At 40.3% G+C, this 25,061-nt stretch overlaps 1 protein-coding gene across 2 annotated transcripts in view; it reads left to right on the forward strand.

Moving 5' to 3' along the window:
- CAPN2 (calpain 2) overlaps window positions 1–25,061 on the forward strand; it is a 602,999-nt gene that overhangs the window by 559,328 nt on the left and 18,610 nt on the right. The window lies entirely within an intron of this gene.

Raw genomic sequence — 25,061 nt, forward strand, 5'->3', positions numbered from 1 at the left:
CCCTCTCACCCATTAAAGAACTCATCTCTATAACAAAAGAATGCAAAGTTCCTGTAATCAAGACTGCACAGGTAAAAACCACACTCTCCAAAGCCAGGAACCCAGCATCCATGGGACCAGACAACATCCCAAGCTGCATTCTACATGAACTACAGAACTAACTGGCACCACACCTAAGTACCATGTTCAAGCATAGCCTCACCTCAGGCTTTGTGCCTGCTGAATGGCGCACAGTGACGGTTATCCCACTACACAAGGGGGGAGCCATCACGGACCCTGGGAACTAGCACCCCATTAGCCTGATGAGCCTGGTCTGCAAGGCCATGGAACGTATCATCATGGAACTTGTAAACAAAGACATTGGTAATCTCCAAACACTGGACCCCAACCAGTTTGGGTTTGTAAAAGGTAGGTCATGTCTCCTAAACCTGATAGACTTCTTTGATGCAGTCACCAAAGCTGTAGACAAGGGTAAGGTGGTTCACACAGCCTTTCTAGATCTTGCCAATGCTTTTGACACCATCCCCCACTCTGGAATTATAGATAAACTCACTAAACTAGGTATAAATCCCTATGTCACAAGATGGGTTGCCAACTGGCTCACTGACAGAACCCACACTGTGAAAGTAGCAGACTCCAAATCTGACTTCAGACCAGTGAAAAGTGGAGTACCACAGGGTTGAGTCCTGGATCTTGTCCTGTTTGGTATCTACTTCCCTGAAGTACAGGCTAACACAGAAGGTCTTTGGCTAATGAAGTTCACAAATGACTGCAAACTAGGAGCCATAATCGAAACTACTAATGATGTGGACATCCTACAAAAGGGCCTCACTGAGACAGATGCCTGGTGTCAAAGCCATGGCCTCAAGCTCAGTGCCAAAAAGTGCATTGTCATCCCCTTTGGTAAAAACTCTGTACCCATGAACTACAACATAGGCGGTAGTATACTTAACACCAAATGTGTGATGAGACCTTGGGACACAGGTGGACAGTAGTCTCTCCTTTGATAATCACATTGCCACAGTAGTCAGGAAATCCTTCTACGTGGCACACCTCATCACAAAAGGTTTCTCATGCAGAAAAAAAAGGCCATTGTTCCCCTCTACTCATCACTCATTAGATCCATTATAGAGTACAACGCCCCTTTTGGTATATACCTCACAAGACATCTACAACAACTGGAAAAGCCGCTGAAATACCTCACAAAGAGGATTACCGGCCTCAAACACATGCCCTACACAGACCGCATCAAAAAACTCCAGCTTTACTCCGTTGCATATCACCTACTCAGAGGTGATCTCTGCCTAACATACAAAGCTATGTCAAACCCAGAGCTGTTAGACGTGCTCCACTTAAAGAAATCCCAATCTCTCCGAGCTACACACTCTAGGGACCTAAACCTTGTCACCACAATAAACAGAACATGCCGGAGGGATAGATTCCTGTCCCAGAGACTTCCTATACTCCATAATAAACTACCTATCTATATCAAACAAAGCTCCTGATTAGCACTCTTCAAGAAAAATCTTAATGATTGGATGGGAAATAGGAAATTCACCCCGGGGATCACTTCTGTGTCTCTGCTCGACAGTGGCACAGGAAAATACATTTCTTGGGTGGCAAAAGCCAGGGTACCTTTTTGGCTGGGCTTGTACAGGCCCCAGGGCCGATAGCCTAGTACCTACCTATGAACCTTGCCTAAAAAAGGTAATATGGGGATAGCAAGAGCCTTGGCCAGTATTCAGAAGCATAGGGGCGATATGTCCAAACCATCAATAACAAAGCAACAAGGCTTGTCTATCATGTCATCACAGGCAGACAGAGATTGGATCCCCTTTGAATGACACCAGAAGCTCAGCCAATTGTTGAAGTTTATCATCTGTCTGTTATATTGCAGTATCATGTAGGTGAAGGTAAGATGCTACTCAAGGTCAGGGTCATACCAGCCTGGGCTACATGATCATAGAGCTACTATATATCTCTTGTCATGTTGTCCTGGGAGGTATGTCTCAGATCATTCACACTGACATGTACAAAGAACACGTCATATATTTACCTGTTCTGGAGTGATGTAAGTGCTTGTGTTATGTGGCGGATCATAGCACCTGACAGACAGCTGACAGTAACCTTTCCCTTGTCCAGCCGAGTGAGTGGAACATCTATGTTCCTGACTATGGAGTCACCTATTACTAGTGTGTTGGGTATGTTGTTTTGCCTTAGGGCTTGTTGTGAGGCACACTGCTTTGGTGTATTATGTGTTTTCTGGAGTGTGCTTGGAGGTGCATGTTGCTATTCACACCCCTTAAAAGTGGTATACTCATCTTTGTCAAGTCTGATGATGTCACCATCCTACAAATATACCTGTGGAAAGGTGAAATCCCAGTAATGTGTGTAGTGTGTCATGTAAATGCGTACTGCTGTAGTATCATAATGTAGTTAAGTAGGGGTTTGATTCCTGAATTTGCCAACTGTGTGTGTCTCCCTGAGGAGGAGCAACCTTTGTGGAGACTACTCAGACCCCTTAAAAGTGGTATACTCATCTTTGTCAAGTCTGATGATGTCACCATCCTACAAATATACCTGTGGAAAGATGAAATCCTAGTAATGTGTATAGCGTGACGTGTAAATGCGTACTGCTGCAGTATTGTAATGTAGTTAGGAAGGCGTTTGAATCTCGCACTTGCTGACTGTGTGTGTTCCAGGTGTGAGAGAGTTTGTGGCACCTTTGGTCAATGTGGAGTGGGTTTTGATTTTTCTAGTGTATGACATATCACAATGACAACCGTATGTGCATTACACATGTAAGGTAGCTGTGGGGCAAAGCCATATACATACATGTGACCTAAATTATTTCATAGGTGGGTACTCTATTTTTTCCATGAAAGCATCTGTTATCTTTAACAGAGCGTGCTGATGCTTTCCAGACCTTAGGTCACTTCTGTATGCTCGTGACAAGCTTAGCCATTGCAGTGATCCCTGGACTACTTCTTCTGTTTCACATCCACTCATCATGGTTTCTGTTGGAGTGTGAGTGAGGGTTTATGCTTGAGGTATATTTGAATCCTGTTCCAAAACAAGCAAAGTCTGGCAAAGATGACTAATCATTATAGGTGTGCAACAACCTCTGTGGATCTGCATGCAAACCCTTTATTGCTTATGTGCTCCACAGAGGGATTTCCAAAAAGCCTTTGCTAATGTTATTATCAAAGGAGAGATGACTAAACACATGGCTCTATGTATACATTAGTACCTGTTCCACATTTTGGGGGGCTACTACCTATGTGGTACTCTGGGGATACTTTGTTTTCTAAAAGTGGATAACTATGCTTTCTTTGGCTTATAGCTTTACAGCATGACTTTGACACCAGGTATCTGTCTCTATGATACCCTTTTGGAGGATGTGTGTGTCATCTGGAGAATAAAGTATAGCCCACGGTATGCATTTTCATCAAACATGGGCAGATATATCCCTACTGTGCTTACTTGTACCTAAGAAAGCTATATGCCAAACAGGAGTGGTCCCAGGACTGAGTGCAGATGAATACCACTTGTTACTGGCATAGAATTGTACATGGAGGCTGAAAATGTTACTGTGTGTCCTACATGTGTGTGTCAGTTGTCAATCCATTATCTAACAATCGTTTATGGTCAGTCTGTTGAGGTTATGTATAATACCAGAATGTGGGATGGGTATGAATTGCTGGTGAGCTATAGGTTGGCTGTGTGGACCTCCCCTCCCTCACCTATAGCCTTGTTAACTGGCTTGAAGTCTACTAGGTGTAGGAGCCATGATCTGGCCTTTAGAGAACCTAAGTGGGTATGGTGCAGTGTTTGCAGGTTCATAATGTCTCTGTTAATGAGTTCCATAATGCTGTGCTCCATAGCCTTCCAGAGTACATTTGTCTGGCTTATAGGGTGAGAGTTTCCAGGATCTGTTGTAGTTCTACCCTTAATCAATTTATGTTAACATTTGCACTGATTGTGACAAGGGTGGACAGGATTAGGAATAAGTATATTAGAGGTCAGCCCAGATTTGAAGGTTAGTAGACCAAGCCAGATAGGCAGGGTTACGTTGGTTTGTACATGTGCTGAGGAGGGATGCAGAGTATATTGTGAAATAGATGCTAAGGATGAAGCCACCAGGTAACAGGAAAAGAGGAATGCCTAAGATGAGGTTTATGGCTGTGGTGAGAGAGGACATGCAGGTGGATGGTGTGACAGAGCAAGATGCAGAGGACAGAAAGAAATGGAAACAGATGATCTGCTGTGACGACCCCTAATGGGAGCATCCGAAAGGAGAAGAAGAAGAAGAAGATGTAACTCGGCCCTTGTGGACTGTGAACACCATTACCATGCATCATTCCACAGGTATGTAACCTGTATAGAGGCTGCATCTGGACAGAGTGTTTAGGTGAGTGGTGACTTCATATGTCAGCTTGTGTATGACACAGCCAGGGACACTGTCCAGTACCATTGCCACTGTGGTCTGGATTTTGGTAAAGAGATGTTTTAACTAGAGTGTCTGTGAATCATAAGGTTTTACATTCTTCAGGTCTGGAAATGTGGCCCTTGTGTAACAACAGGGTGGTGAAATCCGCATTCAAACTGTCTAACAAGAAATTGGTAATGTCAGTCAGATAAGTGTACTTTGTGACCATTTACATTAACTGTGACCCAATCTGAGATTTCCCCTGTAGATTATAAACAACACTAAAGAAAGCTTTAGTGTTGTCTTTGGAATCCATGCCATTTTGTATTTTGAAGCTTACCTTGTATGTTTAATGAGGGCTTGTATTTTCCCAATGATACTGACCAGAGAGGTTATCCCTTCTTGGTATGTAACTCTTTTTTGGTACAACTTCACTCCTTCTATTATATATTTAGCTTATGGCAGGGGTCCATGAGACTAATGCACTTTTACTGTATAAGTGAGAATTTCTTGTGTTTGTGATAGCATGGTCCATGCAACCCTGTAGGTGAACAGTGTGCATTACTAAATGATTATGCAGCTGGGACAGTGTTAACCTTAGTAATGCAAACCAATGACAGATAGCAACCACAGCATCACCCACAGCACAGTGTCAACCCATGTCATACACACACATGTGTACTCAAGTTCCAAAATGTGTATAGTACAATGTATACTGGCCACCAATAGAAACTATGGAGTGTTAACACTGGCCAATACAGGGCATGTCACCCTGCCCATGTGTCCAATAAGCATGTACATGCAGACAGTGCACCTCCACCATGTTCACAAATGGACACCTGCAAATGTGTGTTGCACAGACCCCACACTTACTGTCCACTGTATAACGTATGCTGACACAACTACACACATCAGCCAAATGGCACATGGGCAGACAAAACACAATTGGAATAAACACTGGTGAAAACACTACAACATTGCTAATTACAGCTTTAATGCATCATGCCTGCTCACCTACACCTTCAAGGATATCATTACACTTTACTGCTGACAACATGCTACACATCCAACCATTGCTATACTTTATTAAAGTCACCCTGGGCATCAGCACCATGTTAGCCTGTTCCTGCATCAGTGTTACAGATGACAGTGTAGGCCTCTGGCAAACCATCATATGCACAGGGTGTGTTGTTGAAAAATGTGCCACCTCCTGAGCCACACAATTGACATGTGTGTGTGTGTGTGTGTGTGTGTGTGTGTGTGTGTGTGTGTGTGTGTGTGTGTGTGAGGGCCATGAGTACTGTTATGGGCCAATGCTGATGTCATGTGTGCGGGTATTTGTTTGCCCTAGGTTTCTGGTTTATGTGTGTGTGTCTGCATGCACACAGTTCCACCATGTGGCTGCCATATATGGGGATTTGTGAGACAGCTATAGAGTGTACCTAGCACACTTTACAGATCACCATCTCTGGCCATGGATACAGAACCTGTGCCTGGCAGGGGTACTACAGACATTATCATGTACTAATCCAGATCGGGTACTATCCGAAGAGGTTGACATATGTCCACTGGATCCAGGTCCCTGCTGGGACTGACCAGAGCCACGTTCACATGGTCTGCTAGGATAGTCTATGGATCACCCTCCCCAACATTGCTGGGGCTGGTACTGGCACTACGGGAGCGGCTGTGACTTGCTGGACATCCACAGCAACCTCCAGCTGGTGATGTTTCTGGCATACATCCATGTCGACATCTCAACCATCCCGCACTGTCCTGACACATGGACATGACATTGTGGAGGACATCCAATGTCTTACCCCAACGTCTATAAATGACCACAGTGTACTTACGTATGGCACCTGCTAGGTCACGGATACTGTCATTTATAGAGGTGTAATGAGCCCTCTGTGCCCTTAGCCCCTGTCTGGTGTACCGGTCCATTCATGTCTGTGCCTCCATGACAGCCTGGAACATGCATGTGGTAGAAAGAGGTGTGGCATGTCTGCCAGGGGCATGATGACCAGCAGTGCTCTGATGAGAACCCCTGGGCATCTATCTGCCTATGTGGTACCGTTCCAGACATCTGGCTATGGCTGTTGTGTCCTGATACATGTGCCATAAATACCATACTGTCCTGGCCAGTGCCAACCGCACACTGTCCCCTCAGCTAAGTGCAATGGTGATGATGGATGTACAGGCAGTATGACTGTGTGCATGGATGGGGTGGAGACTTGTGTACTGTCAATTGGTGGCCCAACAACAGACCCTGACAAACCTGCCTGTGCCTCAACACACCTATCCTCATCATCACTGTCTGTCTCAGTGACATCAGGTTCCCTGCTGTACTGAACCAGCCTCACCTTGCCACCTGTGAGAGGAAAACAGGAAACACACTTTAAGACCTGAACGTGACTTCAGACCACATGCACACATGTACACACACAAAACTACACTCCTCACGAAAGCAGACACACACAACACCAGCAATCACAGAACGTACACAATAGCCGGCGATGGTGGGGTACAGTATCACAAGCAAAACATGTCCTGCATGCTGACATGTGTGATATGACTGTGTTGCTCAACAGCATGCAGTGCAAGTGTAGTCAGTCCTTTTTACTAATAGTATACATGGCTTTGATGCATGTGTTTTGTTATTAGGTGATGGAACTCCCTCTGGAACACAATGCATACATGGACACAACATTGCTGTGCAGGTATTCATAACCCTGTGATGTACTGTGCACCATAACTCACAGGTGTACATACCATTGCTGGATGTGTATCTGTGTGTCAGATAGGTATCCGATTCTGATTACAGCCTCTGTGTCTTTAACAAAAAATTGTGGACACATTTTTAGCACATGCATGATGAGTATTTACACAACATCATCAGTGGTGCATGAATAATTGATGGAATACCATTCGGCCACATACCCAATGTACGGTACTTATGGTGAGTGTAGATCATATTGTGGGCTGCCAGTCTCATACATGACACGGCATGCTAAAACACAACTGCATATTTAAACACTACACATACCCAATATGTGTCATATGACCTAGCCACTCAGTAGCATCACAAGACATATATATGTCAGTTGTGCAAATGGTGATTGGTATGCATACTGTTTAGTGGTGCATATGTGTGCACACATGCATCATTATGATGTGTAGCAATGACAACTATGTGTAGTACTGTGGTTACAATAACTGGATGGGGCATGGTACCATAGGCCATCATCATGAAGCATTAGGTGGATACTCAAGGTACAAATATTTCACAAACCAGCACTAATCATGCTGTGCCGGAACTGTACTACCTTGGCTAAATTCATCATTTCACAACCAGTTGTTACATGAGTTTGTAAGGAGGCAAATAAGGAGCATTCCCTGACATGAATGTGTAGTGTGTTGCAGAGTGTTTAAATGCCCCAGGATAGGCCTCTACCCCTCAGGTAAATTATGTGTAATGTGTGTATGAGATTTTGGATACTGGAGTGTGTCTTTACAGAGGGTTTGGGAATCCTTTATGTGTAGCATGTTAAAATGCTCTGTGTATATGTGTATGCTATGTGCATGTTGAGTATCAACTGTGCCTATCCAATGGCCACTACAGTCTAGCCACATTTGTTTGAGATGGTCTGGGTATTGCGTGTGTTTGAGGCAGCTAATCACATTAGTGAGATGTGCGTGCTCTTACACCAAACATGCACAGCATGCATTATGGGTAGGTGTGTTACATGTGTACATAGCCTACACCTTAACTATGACATGCACTTTTTATTTACAATAATAAATGTAGAACACACTCACCAGCATCTGTCCACTGCCTTGATGTCACCCCAGAGGGACCTACATAGAGATGAGACAGTTTGTCAGTGGCCACAACTGTGGCATTGCTACTGTGTGTTTGCAATCTTACAGTACAACAGTTTACATTCACAGGGCTACAAATTATGTTCCAAATGATCAGTATTGCACAACAACAGGCTCCACATCTTTGAATGACACACTCCACATCTCACACATGCATGATCTACCAGTACAGATAACAGTAATCTACAGATATGCCATGTTACCTGCATGCGCCATGTGTGCTTGCTGGGTGGCTAGAACCTCCATCATGGTGTATGTCTGCTGCTGTTGTTGTTGGGCAGGTGCCACCAGGCTCTTGAGCAGCTCCTCCACTCTGGTGAGGGAGGGACGGATATTAACACCACCTCCTGTTGCAAGCTGCTGTCTACGCACATCAGCGGCACGATGATGGACATGTCTGAGAAGATTGGTGCAGTAGTGGCGTACCTGATCATATGTCCAGTTATGCAGGCCTACCTCATTGACCCTGCGGACAACATCTTGCCACATTGCAGTATGCTCCTGCTGGTCCTGGCTGGTTCGTGAGAACATGAGACGATAGTGCTGAATCATACTGCTAGTAATGATATCATCTTCAGCACTACTGTAACTCGGGTTCCTGTGGTGGACCATGATCCCTGGAAGACATAAATACAAAAATATGTCTGAGCAAGTCATATGGCACACTTAACATTATACAGTACAGATATCACTGAACTGCCACAGATACATATCTTTGACGTATTTACAAACATAGTGACCATCACAGTCAGTCAACAGTACAGAGAATCTATTGCAACAAGTAGATGTAGGTGTGTGTGAGTATATATATATATATCTATATATATATATATATATATATATATATATATATATATATATATATATATATGCATATACACATCCATTTGTCTACATATACATATATATGTAGGCACATATACATTTCACCTTTCATAGTGAGAATATCAATTATACAAAGGATGTAAGGTGTACAGTAATGTAATAAAATTGCACAGTCTTGGGATAAATGCAATGAAGGTGTTCGCAGCCCAGGTAGCTTTAGCAGGCCTTACTGGCTTCAACATTGCAAACTGAACGAACCACTCACAGTGTTTAACTACCACATGTCATATACCAGCACTGTATACTGTCTTGTTTGTCACACACTAAAACCTACATACAAATATATATGTTGGTGAAGGTTAGTATGCGCATATCTCCCCCCTTCACAAACAGTGGCAATATGTGCCCTGCTCTATGACACATATATATTTCTCCATATCTGTGTGGCATACACACACATGGTCCACACTGTTGTAAGTCCCTGGACCTCACAGCTGAACTGTTGGGCCTTGCTGCAACACAAACAGGTGTCACATATGAACACAGACTAACATTAGGGGGGGTATATATGGCAACATATGCTAGATAAGCATACTAGACTGCTACAGCAGTTGCCACTGCTAAACTGCACTTTAATATGACTATTATGCATATGTTGTTCTGTCACACCCATGTTTATATAATGTCAGCACTAATCCCCCCAACTGCCATTGCCAAACTACTGTACAGAACGCAGATAACATGGATCAGACTTTTGACATTTAATGCTAAGCTACACATTTCACAGGTATGTCCCACTGCCCACAGGTACACACAGTATTGTCCATAGCAGTAGTTAAGCAGAACATCTGTGCATAAAGAAGTACTGCTGCCACATATGAATGTTTCACATTATGTAGACTATTCTTCAATAACATCTACTACATGCCAGTAAATACATGTGTCACATACCTTTCCTTTGTATAATTTGGTAATATTTCTTTTTCCTTTTCTCTGTCTCTCCCTCTCTCTCTCTGTCAGTCTCTGCAATAGAGTGATTGAGTTTGTTGGCAGAGACTGCAGCCTGCTTTTGTAGGAATTTGCACATGAGCGTGTGATGGCCTCTCCACCAATTAGTGGCCACCATTTGCTAATTGCATGCAGCCTGCTGTGTAGTAATTGCAGTAATCACTGTCATAGCAACCCAGTACTATAAATTGCTGACTCATGTAGGCATGGCCCTTTCAGCTTTCCAAGATGGAGATCATCCTTGTTTGGTGTGGACATCATTGTTTAAGACAGAAGGTTGGTATAGTTCTTATATCAGAAGACCCTGCACACACAGGTATATTCTACATTTGGGTAGGGTTGCAGAAGTACAGAGAGCGTAAGTAGTATTGTGTGGATTTTATATTGCTGGACTTACAGGGTTGCTGTGTACATGTTAGTTTATCAAGGCAAGTAGTCTGTCTGCGTAACTCCCAGTGTGGACCTATCCACATGATAGCTGGAGAACAGCCTGTTATTTTTTGTCTGTGCACCACAGAGTCTTTTCAGCAATAGAGCAATGGCATTCTTACAGCTGGTTGCTACCATCACATGGCTACATCCATTTGTATTTCAGTGTTGTATTCCTACATAAGGGTATGCTTCCGAAACTCCTTCCAAAGCTATTTACACAGTGTGTAACAGCAGAAAGGCTAATATGCCTCTGTGTTTCTGCCTCTGCCAGACCTCTCAACCAATCAGGTACATATTTGAACAGACTCAGGGAAAGGTCAAGAAAAAGTCTGGGACAATCAGGGACACCTTTAAAATATTAGTGCCATTAAGTTGAAACATTGAGAGAATCAGAGCATATGAATTAATGAATAATGACAATAAAAGTGTCTAACTCTTAATTATTGTCATTATTCATTAAGTGTAATTCACCACCTTTCTGGCCAAAGTCAGTAGTTTTAGAAGGGATTCAGAGGGACAGAGCTAAAATTTGTGTCAAAAATCAGGGACATCCCTGAAAATTAGGGACAGTTGGGAGGTATGGCCTCTGCCCTAAACAGATATGCCAGTGTTTGTCCTGCTGTGATACTGTGTGGGGTTGTAAAGTGATGGTGTAACATTATTTCCTGCTAGAATGGCTGCTTCTCTTATCACAGTCATGTAATGTAATCCCACAACAACTGTTGGTCAACATCCACAGAACAAGTTGTGTGGTATGATATTCTTATTTTTCCTTTACATTCACTCTTCTGATGCATGATATAATTATTTAAGCACCAACTTGATGTATATCTACCGTGGCTTAGTGGTACTTCATGTTGTGTAGTGTGTGCAAGGTCCAGGGTTCGAGACTTACAGAGGTGTTTTATTTTGCTCCTGAGCAGAACAAGGGCCCTCACATACAGAGTGACTAAGGCACTTTTAAGCAGTTGTAAGCGGGTTTGCACATTGCTGCACATTGCTTAGCCAAGCGTAAACAAGCACAAACTCGCACAAACCCGCTAACTACTGCTTAATAGTGCTTACTCCCGCTCACTCCTGCTCACCCTGGTGCTAATTTCTTTGAAAGAAAAGAAAAATGGAGAGATAGGAAAGTGGCAAAAAAGGAGCTCAAAGAGGGAAAGACAGTATGGAAAATAGCTCGGGATGTGCAGGATGGGTGTAGGGAAGGTCCATAGCTGCCCATTTCTTCAACAGCAACAGCTGTGCATATGCAATGAATTTGGAGGTAGATATGAACCCTTCAACCCCTGAGAGAGGGGTGAGGACAACAAAGTATGTTGTAATGTCAATTAAATAACATTTCATGTGTCCAGTGGACATGTGTGCAAAATGGGCAGCTATGTATGGGGCGTAATTTTCTTTTGGGAGCAGATTGCCCTTTTTTTATTTTTTTTTCAGGTGAGAGTGGAATGTGGGATAGGGGAAGTAGGTATATTTGGGGAGGTAAAAAGACAAGATAAACAAGACGCATACAGGGGTGGTATATGACACGTGGTGGGTGAACACCTTTGACGGGGAGGGATGTTTGGAAATCACAAGCCCATGAGCCCCCAGATGGAAACAGTAGGACTGAGGTCCCCACCCATGAGCAGTCACCACTGCACTTTCACGGCCCAGAGGGTGGCTGTGCTGGGGGGCTGTGTAGGAGGGGTAGGCTGACCCAGGAGTTGCACCACTCGGGCCTCAAGCTGGCATAGAGGTTCTGCAACAGAACGTTCAATCTCTCTACGCACCACAGCCCAGACCGTTCGATGGGTGATAGGTGCCCCTCCACCCATGCTTGCACGGGGGGGGGGCAAGCCCCATCTCCTGCAGCGCTTCCACCTTAAGGTGGCACAGGGCCAATGGAGGAGCAGGTCCCAGGCTGGGCATCAGATCTGCTGGTGCCAGGTGCCATGGCCAGCTGAGGTGTGGGACAGGTGGGTCCGCTGGGACCAGCCTTCCCATATGAACTATGTTTTGGAGAGTTTAATAAAGATATGGGTTAGTAACAGTCAACAGCATTCCCAATTAGTTATAACAACATGCAGAAGTATTCCCATTAAACCAACACACCAGAATTTCAGCAGTTGAAAAGCAAGCATAACACATGGCATATATAGAACATTAGTGGACATTACAACAGCATGCAGGTTGAATTGATGGCAACAGGCCACCAATATTGTGGAATTTTAACAGGGCACATGCATAGAAATGAATGCAAATATTTATAAACCAATAGGACATATGTCCCAACAAATATTTTGAGATTAGACATACCGATTGAGGTGTGGAATTGCATTTTTTATGCACATACATTAGGGTGGGAAAAGATAGCTCAATTAGCACCTTATATATCCTTCTAGTTTACACTACATTCCTATTAACTGCAGTTATATGTCCCTTACATGTATTATTACACTACCCAATGTCATTAGATCGTGCAATTGGATTTTGCTAGATCATTATATACATGAGCTGTATCTTACATACAAACTGTCCAAGATGCAGATGTTACTGCAACATATTTTGAAAGTTTCTCACACACACTACTGCTAAGATGGTACACTGACCGATCTACTTTCATATAATTATCTAGATATGTTCAGGTGAAAGTATCAGTTATATGTTAACAGCTCCCTACATTTCTGGCAGCACACTGACATTTCTGGGGAACACAATACCAAGCTACTCATGTGCCAGATTAACCTGTAAATGCTGGCCATGAACCAACAGTTGAGGGCTGTACATATGCATACAAGATACTGGTACTCCCTTCATCCACGTTATATGGGCCTACTGAAGTGTGGGTTGACACTGCTTAATGCAACACTACTATTTGTAGAATGCAACAGTACAACAACATATCAAAGAAAATGTCACAGATGCACTCCATGAATCATACATTTATTAAAGGATTATTACACCTTTATTTATTGGGTTAAAAGACTTTTTGAAGGCTCTCTCATTTATTTTATATAACTGTACATGCAGAATAATTACTAACCTGCCTCATTACGCAGCCTATCTTCATGGGCTTGCTGGTTCATAGCCCAGACACCTACAGCTGTGAAGTAAATGCAGTGATATTGAGACATACCTATCCATAGTATAGACAAGCATAGCAATTCTTAACTACTTAAAACAATGGCTAGTTACTCAGTACTGGGGCATCAGGCATTGTACGGGATTCCTGGATCCACTCGTCCAGTTGATCCTTCTTACATCGCTTCAAGTCAGAATAATGATGCCTGACCTGCTCACCAGTCCGAGGAACACCAGTGAGATCACGGGCAAGACTGTTCCAGGCCTCCATTTTATATTGGGTACCCTGGTACTGGCCCTGCAGGAGTCTTTCCTCATGATTGTGGACAAGGAGCTAAACCATTACTTTGGTGTTGGAGAAGGCACTCGATTTAGAGCCAACACTGGGGCATCCAGGAGTCCAGCCATGCTGGCTGCAGAAGGAAGCTACAACCAGTTTATAGCAAGTATTCCTGCCTGTGGAGCTTAAATATGCCTCATCTCCCGCACTTATTTGTGATTGACCAGTTTTGGAAAAACTCAGCTGTAGGCACGCTTGCTTAGCTGATGTTGGCAATGTTTAAAATTCCTTTGATAGATATGTGTGTGTTGAAAGTGCATGTTTGTGAAATGCTGTCATGGCTTAGTGGTTAAGTACTGTGACTATAGTGCACAGTATCCTGTGTTCGAGCCCTGTCACTGCTTTTTATTTTCCTGCTTGGCAGACCTGACTGGTTAAGGTACAGTAAAGGAGGTGTGAGCGTGTTTAACTGACTTTGCTCAACTTTGTCCAATTTTGCCCAAGGTTGCTCGACGTTGCCCGATGTTGCGCTGGTTAGTGTGGTACGCAACTATGTGCAAATACGTTGTGGTTGCGCTGGTTAGTGTGGTGCACAGCTACACACATTTGTATTTAAATATGCTCAGTAATGGTAAAATGTGCTTAGCAATGCTTTATATTGCTTAAAATAGGTTACTCATGCCTCAGAATGCATAACCATTTCACCTTCATATATATATATATATATATATATATATATATATATATATATATATATATATATATATAAAATTCGTTCACTGCTACATTTAACATTTCATCAATGCTTTTTACAAAACTTGTACATAAAAAATGTCAGGAAATATTTGTGTATACAGATTTCCCACAGAAAATGGAACGTGCAGTAGTGGGACTCAAACCGGGAATGCCACCTCTTTGTGTGAAGGCTCTAACCACTATGTTATCACTATTTTGCTTAATTTGACTATATTCTTCATATTATCCTCTTCTGGTGTCTAAGATGCTAACTGTAGCTAAGCAATGGACAAACCCGACAAACCCGCTCAAATACGGGCAGCTATATCGGAAGAAAAAAATAATTATTTTTATTTTTAGTTTTGTCAGTTGTTTAACATATGGGGGAGTGTAGTGTTACATGAGTGAATGCGCTCACATGTGCACAATGTAACTCAAAATTGCGGCATTTCTTAATTGCAGGGGCATGGATTTTTGGACTGCTCGGCAGTCCGACACGCACCCTACACTTGTCCACGCTCCGTGTAAGCTTTAGAGTTGAGGCAGTGCGCCCTCATTAATATGTATGGTGCACTGCCATCATACTCTTACACTGACACTTCCGTGTAAGACTAATCTAGTCTTACATGGAAGATTAGTAAATCCGGGGGAATATTTATTAAAACATAGTATAAGTGCTTTCAGGTTATTAACCCTTCTTTAGACAACTTATAATTCATTAAAACCACCATTTAAAAAACTTAGTAACCAATCACATTCAATACTGAATCCTCCTTATTTTTAAGGTGGGTTTAATTGGAATAACACCATTCATACTTGGGGCTTTATCAGCACCCAGCTCAATGATCCACTTAGTCTCATTATATTCTGTTAGATTACACAAATCTCTCCCTAATTTGGAAATCTGACTACCTGAAGTACCATAAAATCAAATGTATGTCCATTATTGTTGCTGATGTGTTGGTATAGAGCATTGTGAATGTTGCCTAAACGTATTGTTGACATGTGCTGCAGTATCCTGTTCTTAAGCTTGCAATTGGTTTCCACATGTAGAATGAAAAACAGTCCTTACATTGGGCCAAATATATAATGTCAGTAGTGTGACAGTCTGCATATTGTGCCAAAGAATATTCTTTCTTTGTAACTGGATGAACAAATAAATTATTCCTCCTGATATATTGGCACGCTTTGTAGTGTTTACATGGGAAAGTACCCTGACGTTTTTTGCAAATTCCATCACTTATATGTCTATCGTTGCATAACAGATGTTTCAAATTTTTATTACATTTAAAGCAAAATAATAGCTCCTGAGTTACAATCTCCTTTAGTTTGTAATCTGTTAATAGACTTCCCCAATTTTGCCTAATAATATTGCATACACCCCCTACATTATTACTATATTTGAGACTGACCCATAATGGTTGTCTATCGTGTGTTCCAGTCTCTGTGGTATGTCTGGTACTGCCCTTGGAAAACCAAGGCTGCACCATATTGGTCCTTTCTCTATTGCATTGATGAAATGCTCATTGTACAGTATTTTCTTTATACCCTCTCTTATTGAAATTATCTATTAATTCAGATGATACAACTAAACAAGAAATTAAGTCTCAGTACATCAAAAGAGGCCAACTATGAGGTCAGGATAGCTTCACAGGCTAAGCACAATTACGAAGCCTTCTTTAGCTGTTCAGAAGCTTAGAGGTAACTCACAGCAATGTGCTGAACTCATGGAGAATGGTACCTCTTTCACTGATCAGGGTGATATTGCAAATCTACTCACTGATAAATTCACCTCAAACTTCACATCTCACTACTTCCCAGCTCCACCAGGTGAAATCCCCTCCAACATACTACCCATAACTATTAGCAGGACCAGATCCTGGCAGCACTAAAATCCCCGCCAACATACTACCCATATCTATTAGTGGGACCAGATTCTGGCAGCACTCATTAAAGCCAAGATCACCACCTCCATGGGTCCAGAAAACATCTCGTTGCTTCCTGAACAGTGTAAAACACGATGTATCAGGGCTACTTGAGGCACTTTTAAACTAAACAGACTGCAATCTAAGTGAATGGAGGACCACAACAGTCATCCACCTCTACAAGACTGGACCATCAGCTGACCCAGGGAACTACAGTCCCATCAGTCTAATAAGCCTAATATGCAAAGCCATGGAATGAGTTTTCATGGAAATGATAAACAAGGACATTGGCAACCTGTAGACACAAACCCATTCCAATTTGGCTTTGTTAAGGGAAGGTCATGCATATTAATCTGGTAGATTTCTTTGAGAGGGTCACCAAAGCAATGGATGAGGGTAAAGCAGTACATTCTGCACATCTTGATCCTGCCAAAGCACTTAATACAATACCCCATTCAGGCATTGTTGGCAAGCTCCCTGAGCTAAGCACAAATCCATGCATAACTCACTGGACTACCGGCTGGCTCACAGACAGGACTCAAGAAGTGAGAATCACCTGACCACCTCCACCAAGAGACCATTTACCAGCAGAGTGTCTCAGGGCTCCATGCTGAGCCTGCTCCTGTTTGGTATCTACTTCTGGGAAGTCCTGGCTAATGTCCAAGCACTCTGGCTCACCAAGTTTGCAGATGACCTTAACATGGAAGCTATTATAGATTCCCCCAGGACACCAACATCTTGCAAGAGGGTTTATCACAGACACGACTGGTGCCAAAGCCATGGCCTAAAAATCAATGTCATAAAGAACATTATAATACCCTTTGGGAAACTGTCAACCCAAGTTAATTACTACATCAATAAAACACCCCTAAGAGTTGACCTAGTAGTAAGGGGTCTGGGAACATATGTAGACCAGCAATATGGCCTTTGATGAATATGTAGCTAAGACAGTAGGAAAATTATTCTATATTGCCCAACTTATAGGTAAGGGTATGGCATCCAAGTCCAGGGAAGTTATAGTACCACTCTACTCAGCTCTTATTAGACCTATCATTGATTACAATGCTCCCTTTGACATGTGTCTTACCACACACTTGTAACAGCTGCAACGTTCATGAAGGATTCTCACCTGGAGAATTCAGGGCATGAATGTCCTGTCCTGCACTGATCACCTAAAGTCTCTGTCTCTGTATTCAGTCTCCTACAGGCTGATATGAGGGAATATTTGCCTGGCTTACAGAGCTTCCTCAGACCCAGCCCTGATAGAACTTTTGCACATGCACACAACAAAAAGCACCAGAAACACTAGATCCAGGAATTTGAACTTCACTTGTGGTATAAGCAGAACATGCTGAAGAGACAGATGTGTCCCAAACAATCCTTGCACTATGAAATAGTCTCCCCATCCAGCTAAATCAGTGTTCATCCATAATCCTATTCAAATGAAACCTTGACAACTGGATGGGAAATTGTAAATTTACCACTAGTCTAGCTCCCATGTCCTGTATGGACAGAGGCTGTCAGTAAGAAAAGTATTATCCTAACACCACCCCTACAATTCTTTTAGTTACCTCCCTAACACCCCTCACTATACCCACTCATGATAGTCAGGGCCCAAATGGTTTGGGGTTCATAGCTGGTCTTGTAATGGCCCTAGTAACAACTCATGAACTTATATACTCTCTCCAATGTATAAAACAAGAGTTTTTTTTAAACATTTACAATTGTGGGTATCTTTTGTAAGAGGGATTTTACAAATGCACTTAGCAATGTCCTAAACATATTCATAGATGTGCATAAGAAGGGTCTGCTCAGTTTTCTCTATGTAAAATGCTGAAGAGGTCATACATGAAGCTAAGGTAAACTACCATTACTTTGTATTACCTTGGGGTATTGAGCTACTGTAATATTTGGACCTTTGTATATATAACTGCACTGAAAACAACTACCACAATTTATAGGTGCCACACAGCTGTATTTTCAAAACTGACCTTTAAATTTATTTACTGGGAAAGTCTGACTTGGAATGAAGCCAATTTTCAGTGGAGAAACACTCCAAATGCATGTCTTTTGTAACATGGGAGGAAACCAGAGCACCCAGAGGAAACCCACACGAATGCAAGGAGGGCATGCAGACTCTGCACAGAAGGCACTCCAGATGAGAATCGAACCAGAGAACCTCTTGCTGTGATGTGATAATGCTACCGCTGCACCACTGGCACTTCTTATTAACAAATTTGGGCAAGTTACCCAATAAAGGTAATAATCCTGTTCCATCAAAACTGCTTTCAAGTTCCTTTTAAATATTTCTTTAATGGTTTGTGAATGATTAATGCAGGGAATATAAATCATTGCTCTACAAAACTCACCTCCATTTTGTTTCTTTTTTATATAAGCATCCCTTCAGTTCTGAAAATGTGACAGAATTTAGTTTTTCTTCCTAAAATTATTTCCTTTACTATACACTCAAATAGGTTTTTATCAATAAACATTTATTTAAGTTTATCATGCTCTAATAGGAAAACTCTTCTTCTGAAATGATCCTAGAAAGTCTAATTATCTGCCATTTTTACTAAATTTCCCTTTTGCCATGAAGAGTGTGCACTACCAAAATGTAAGTATGAATTTGAAAAGGTAGATTCCCTAAAAATGGTGGATTGAAAGCAGTTGTTCATTAATTCCTTTGTGATGGTAATATTAGAAAATGAATACTATACCTATTAGTAATAGGGGCACACTTTAAAAAGTTACCCATTTCATTTATATATGTAACAAATTCCTTTAATGAATTCATACTCCTTTGCCATAAAATCAGGATGCCATCCAAAAATCTTAAATACATTTTATATATTTATTATGTATTCTTTTAAAATTATATTTAGTTTTCCAATGCCACAATACAAAAAATAGCAAAAACCAAGGCTGATGCTGTCTCTATTACCACTCCTGTTTGATGAAAACATTCCTCTTCGAAAAAGGCACAGTTTTTTTGGAAACTATTTCCATAAAATTTGAAATGGCAAAGATATCAATATGGCTAAGCGTTGACCCTACCGTCACGGCCTCATAAAACCATTCTAAACCTTTGTTATGGGTAATAATTACAAACTGACATCAATTGTGGTGAAAATACACTCTTCCTCTGTTTCTAAACCCTTAAATGTACTTCAGCTACATGTGCTAAAGATCTCACTATTTATCAACAAAAAACTCCTTGAGTTTTACATCCATAAATTAGGCAAGGGGCTCCATTTTACTTCTGGCTGATGAAACTATAGGACATAGTGGCAGATTATAAGGGCAATTATGGGTTCTAGGAATGCTAAAAAATAGCTGATATAACAGGATTTTTAACTGATAAAAAATTTCTCATGTTATAGTAAAAGTTATTCTCAATGAAAACATCATTTAAAAAAATTAATTTTACCATGCATCACATTTGCTTTATTATTCAATAATCTGTGAAAGAAAATCTCATTGTTCAACAGATCAAACATTTTACCTGAGTAGTTAGCAGAGTTCATAACCTCTACTCCACCCCTTTGTCTGTCTTCATTATTCTAGTACTTCTGTTATTAAATAACTCAAATATTAAATTCCTTTGTTCCATACTGAGACTGTGAAAACCTTCTTTATGTGATACAATATTTCTACGGTCTCCTTCACGTAATCTCTCAAACAAAGCTATGGAGGGAATCAGGGGTGGGTTTAAAACCTTGTCTGCTTAGTACAATAGCATCAAAATGATGTAGTGTTTTTCATAATAACAGCTAAATTCAAATCCCTTGGAAAATGTTTCAACTCAATAAGTTTTACTTACTAAATCAAATTTCATAGATGGTACAAATGTGTCACTAATCAATGTGTACATGCATGCTTTGCAATAGATCAGAGTGCTATTGTAGTATTCCAATGTAGAAAATAAAGCAACTAGAACATAGTCCTCCTATACAAAGGACGTAATCAAAAAGACAAAGAAAACTCATAACTGATTCTATAATAGTAATTACTACAGCTTGTTCATGACCAGAGATAGGATTTGTCTGCAGACATTGTAATTTGCCCTGTTGGACAACTCTCTTTGTGAATAATCCTAACATTTCATATAAATGAACAGTGCTTAATGCATTATTGTTATGCCATTTCTGCTTTGGACAACTACATGATGACTCTGAAGCCATACCTAAGGTATCACTGTAGAGAAGAGAAAAAAATGTTGATCTCCAGATCCTCTTTCCAACCCAACATCCCATTATATTAAGAAGCAGACTCTACAACGAGTGAGTGAACCCTGAGTAAATGAAGAGCTCCTATCCAAACCAATGGCCTAAGGCATGTTTAGCAAACTTACACATAAATAATTACAATTTTCATGGTGCAGGACTTACTGTTTTTGATTACTTTGTAAGAGAAGTGCCCGGTATATCCTGTGGGGGATTTCACCCCCCCCCCCCATGCAGATAGACCAGCACCTTATGTAACTCCAAGGTCATTCCAGCTTTAAGAAAATACACAATGTTCCAGATTATTTCTGTCAGAAGGAAAGGCTTGTTTCCATATCCTATGAACAAAACAGGCCCCAGAGTTTCATACTTATTGTTTAGAAAATACATGTTGATGCAAAACTTGTTGTTCTATTAACATTTTATATACATTAGAGTAATATTTAAAAATTGTCTCTGATTTGGAATCCTTTGTCCCCCATTATTTTCAGCTTTGTCCAGAATTCTCAAGGAAAGAAGTTTAGCAGTATATTATCCTCCCTAGTATTTTACAATGAATGAGCTGTTTCAATGTCTTCTCAGTGCAGTAGCCCTTTGTGTAACATTAGCATACTTTGCAATTCCTACAGACCACCATTCTAGCTACTGCGTTTAACAAGTAATGTTGGAACACAGTATTTTGGGGACTAGTGTTTGGAGGATTTCAGTATAAGTAGAAAGATGTGAAAGACATATGAAAGTATGACAAGAAAATTGGAACAAATAGCTTGTGAAGTAAAAAGATGATTTTGTACTTAGAAAGCAGTAACTGTATTATCCAGAGAAGAGATCACCCATGAGACAATTCATTACAATGTAAAGGTGCCAAAGAATAGGAGTGCCAGAAGTAGGAGAGAATGGTAAAGTTGTCATTTATATTATGACAGCTAAATGGCTTAGTCGTTTAAGTTTAACTAAATGTAAGCTGCTAAATTAACCTGCTTGCTGATATAACTTGTATGCAAAGTTCAAAAAGGTGATCCTTTCTAACTGCTTTCCTGGCATTCCAGGTGCATTGATAATGTTTTATACAATCTATAAACAGATATTGTGTCAGTCTTGCGTAGTCATAACATAACAAGGCTACTATTTGAATTTTACATAAAGTCCAGGAGTAATCACTGTTTGGAGGAACTTTTTGCAGCACACAGCATTGTGACTTTTATTAGCAAATAGAATTGTTCTCTTAAAACTTCACTGTCAGTCACCACTCATTGCACATTTTCATTTCTACATTATACCCTTAATTTTATCATTCTTAGTGACATTGGAACAGGTTCTAGACATAAAAATGCAGAGTTTTGATTTAATACAAACTTTGTTTTTCTAACTATAAGCAATGCCTAAAGACTTTTTCAACACCCATTTTATTCACACACATAGATATAGATATAGATATAGATATAGATATAGATATAGATATGGTTTACTATCAAAAGGTTGAAATTCATATGATCTAACGTTCATTTGATCGACCCATATGGTCGACATATGAATATTAAGTAGTTCATTTGGTTGACAGGAAGTGCATGCAAATTACCTGTCGACATTATGTTGACAACAAGGCAAGGATATACCCTTGTCAGCACTGTTGTGCAATTTTGGAGTTGTAATATATAAGTAGCAGGGGGTGTGGGGGGCACTGGGGGTGCAGCTCCCCTGTAAAAACACTACTGTCAGTGCTGCAGGTGTTTTTCGACTATTTCAACTTTGACATTTGTTTCAGTATTTTGAACGTTTGGTATAATGACTTTCGATGTTATGACCATTGACCATGTGAATTTCAACATTTTGATAGTAAACTTATAGATATAGTTATAGATATAGATATAGATATATGCCTTGCTCATAACCAGATGTTGCTGTTTTCATTATCAAGATCAGGAATGGTTATGTTTTAGTGAAAGATTCTTTTTATGACTTTTGTTCAAGGTATCAAAGTAATATATTTCTAGATTACAATATTCAAATGTAGTTTTTGTTGTATTCAGAAGGAACTCAACGATGATCTGGAATACTGTATTTAACTGGACCAATGTATTCTTCATACAATGTAACTGTTCCAGTACATTCTGTCAGGATTTGTTACATTTCACTGTGCTGCAGTTTGAGAATCATTCTTCTCTGAACCATAATTAATAATCAAAGCATTTACCTGAAGAAAACAGTAGCTGAGTGAAACAGAGTTCGGGTAGTTTCTTTCAGTAGGCAATAGTTGTGAATATTGTACTCTGTTCTCTAACCCCTCGAAATTGATTTTATTCTGAAAGCAGTTCATTCTAAATATGAGTTTTTTTGTTTATTCTGAACAACCTCAGAGCACTAGGGACAGTTTTTGATAGGATTACCATTTTTGCCACTTTGTTTTGTACATCTGATAAATACAAAGCATGACTTGAATGGCATGGAACAAATATGAAATCACTTCCACAAATTAAGTCTTTCCCAACTTAATGAAGTATTATTTGCATTTCCTCATGTTGGTTTTCCTTTACCAACCTGATGTAATGTGTACTAATAAGTCATTTGCAGCCTAACACTCCATATGCTCTTGGTTGATATAGTACAGACATCATTTCACTGAAACCTGTTCAAACAGCCAGCTAAGCAAATGAGGGTTTCAAACTTTAGGATTTTCTGTAAGGGGCTTTACCTCGCCATGCTGGAGAAGTGACCGCCTCTGTCTTGTACCATTTCCTTACAATTATCATAAGAGTTTGTAAAAGCATATGGAAAGTTATAATTTCTGAACTCCAACAGTTCCATTCGATGGATTGCAGGGAAAGGGTCTTAAGCCAGTATAACTGTTCCTTATTCTTTTTGTGTTTTCCCCTTTATAAAATAAAGGTCAGTTAGTAACAAACCAGTTTATAGGCAAATACTAGGCTATCAGTCTGCAGATTATTACAAACCTAGCTAATAACCAGAGGTTAGAATCAAACCTTGTACTTCTAAGGAGTGGACCTTAATTAAACATTATGCCAATCTTTCCTCTAGCCAGTTTCTCCTATAAGGCGTATTTACAAGCAAAAATGTAACAGTGAAAAACATTTCTGATGCTTTATTTGAATAGAGAGAATTTAAATGGTGAAAATGTTCAAAGGAAAGCAAACAGTACCCTAGAAAGAAAGGAAATGCTTTGACTGGGGTGAAGATAGAACAAACTTGCTAAGATATCAGATTTACACCACATATTTGACAAAGCATTCAAATGTATATACGGTAACGGTAGTAACATGAAACCCCTGTTAGAGAGAGGTACACCTTATGAAAGAAATGGGAGAATTTTAAGCAATAAGAGAGGCACATTTAAATGTGGGGGTTGTGCCCAATGTTCAAATGTTTTAACAGGTGATACTGTTCATTTAAAATCCAGAAATAGGATTATTAGACAAATGGATATGTTAACTATAATACAAAAGGGATTATATATCTAGCTTTATGCAAAATATGTGATTCATTCTACGTAGGGAAAATGGAAAGGAAGTTTAAGCAAAGAGTGTATGAACATTTGTATGACATCAGGAGAAATTGTGAGAACAATGCTTTGTATAGACACACTCACACATGTACAGGAGCTGACTTTTGCTTCTTTGCCATAGAAATAGTAGTCATGGATCTAAGGGGAGGACCTTGGAAAACCAGGTTAGACTATAGGGAGCTCTACTGGCAGGTAGTTTTACAGGACATTAGACACCCAGGTTTAAACAACGCAGTTTCCCTTATGCCAGTACTGAAACTTAGATCTGCAAAGCTGTAAAAAAATTATATATACGAAACTATGGAATTTCTTATTTTATTAAGTTGATGTATTATTCATTGTTCACTGTTTTAACATACATACAAAAAAGACCATTTAGCACATATGTGACATATTTTTAATGATTTTAATTTATTTTCAAAATGTCCACTAGAGGGTATCCTTACATTAGTTTTTAATGAAGTTTATAATTTATTACATTTTTATTCATTTATTTATTCACCTATTATGTTTATTAAAGTTTTAAAGTAATTTATATGTAAACTGTTTTTTGAAACTGTTTTTATACAAGTTTTAATATGTTTTAATGTATTAAACAAGTTATTTATTAGTGTGTAGGATGGAGGCGGAACATTACATTTGATTGTATTTATTAATTGGAAGCTGAATTTTATTGGTTACTTGTGTTAATGTCAGATATTTAAACTGTTTGTGGGAGTTAGTACGTTCATCTGATGAA

This window comes from Protopterus annectens, chromosome 1.part2 (assembly GCF_019279795.1).
Source record: "Protopterus annectens isolate FY-2018-M chromosome 1.part2, PAN1.0, whole genome shotgun sequence".
NCBI lineage: Eukaryota > Metazoa > Chordata > Ceratodontiformes > Protopteridae > Protopterus > Protopterus annectens.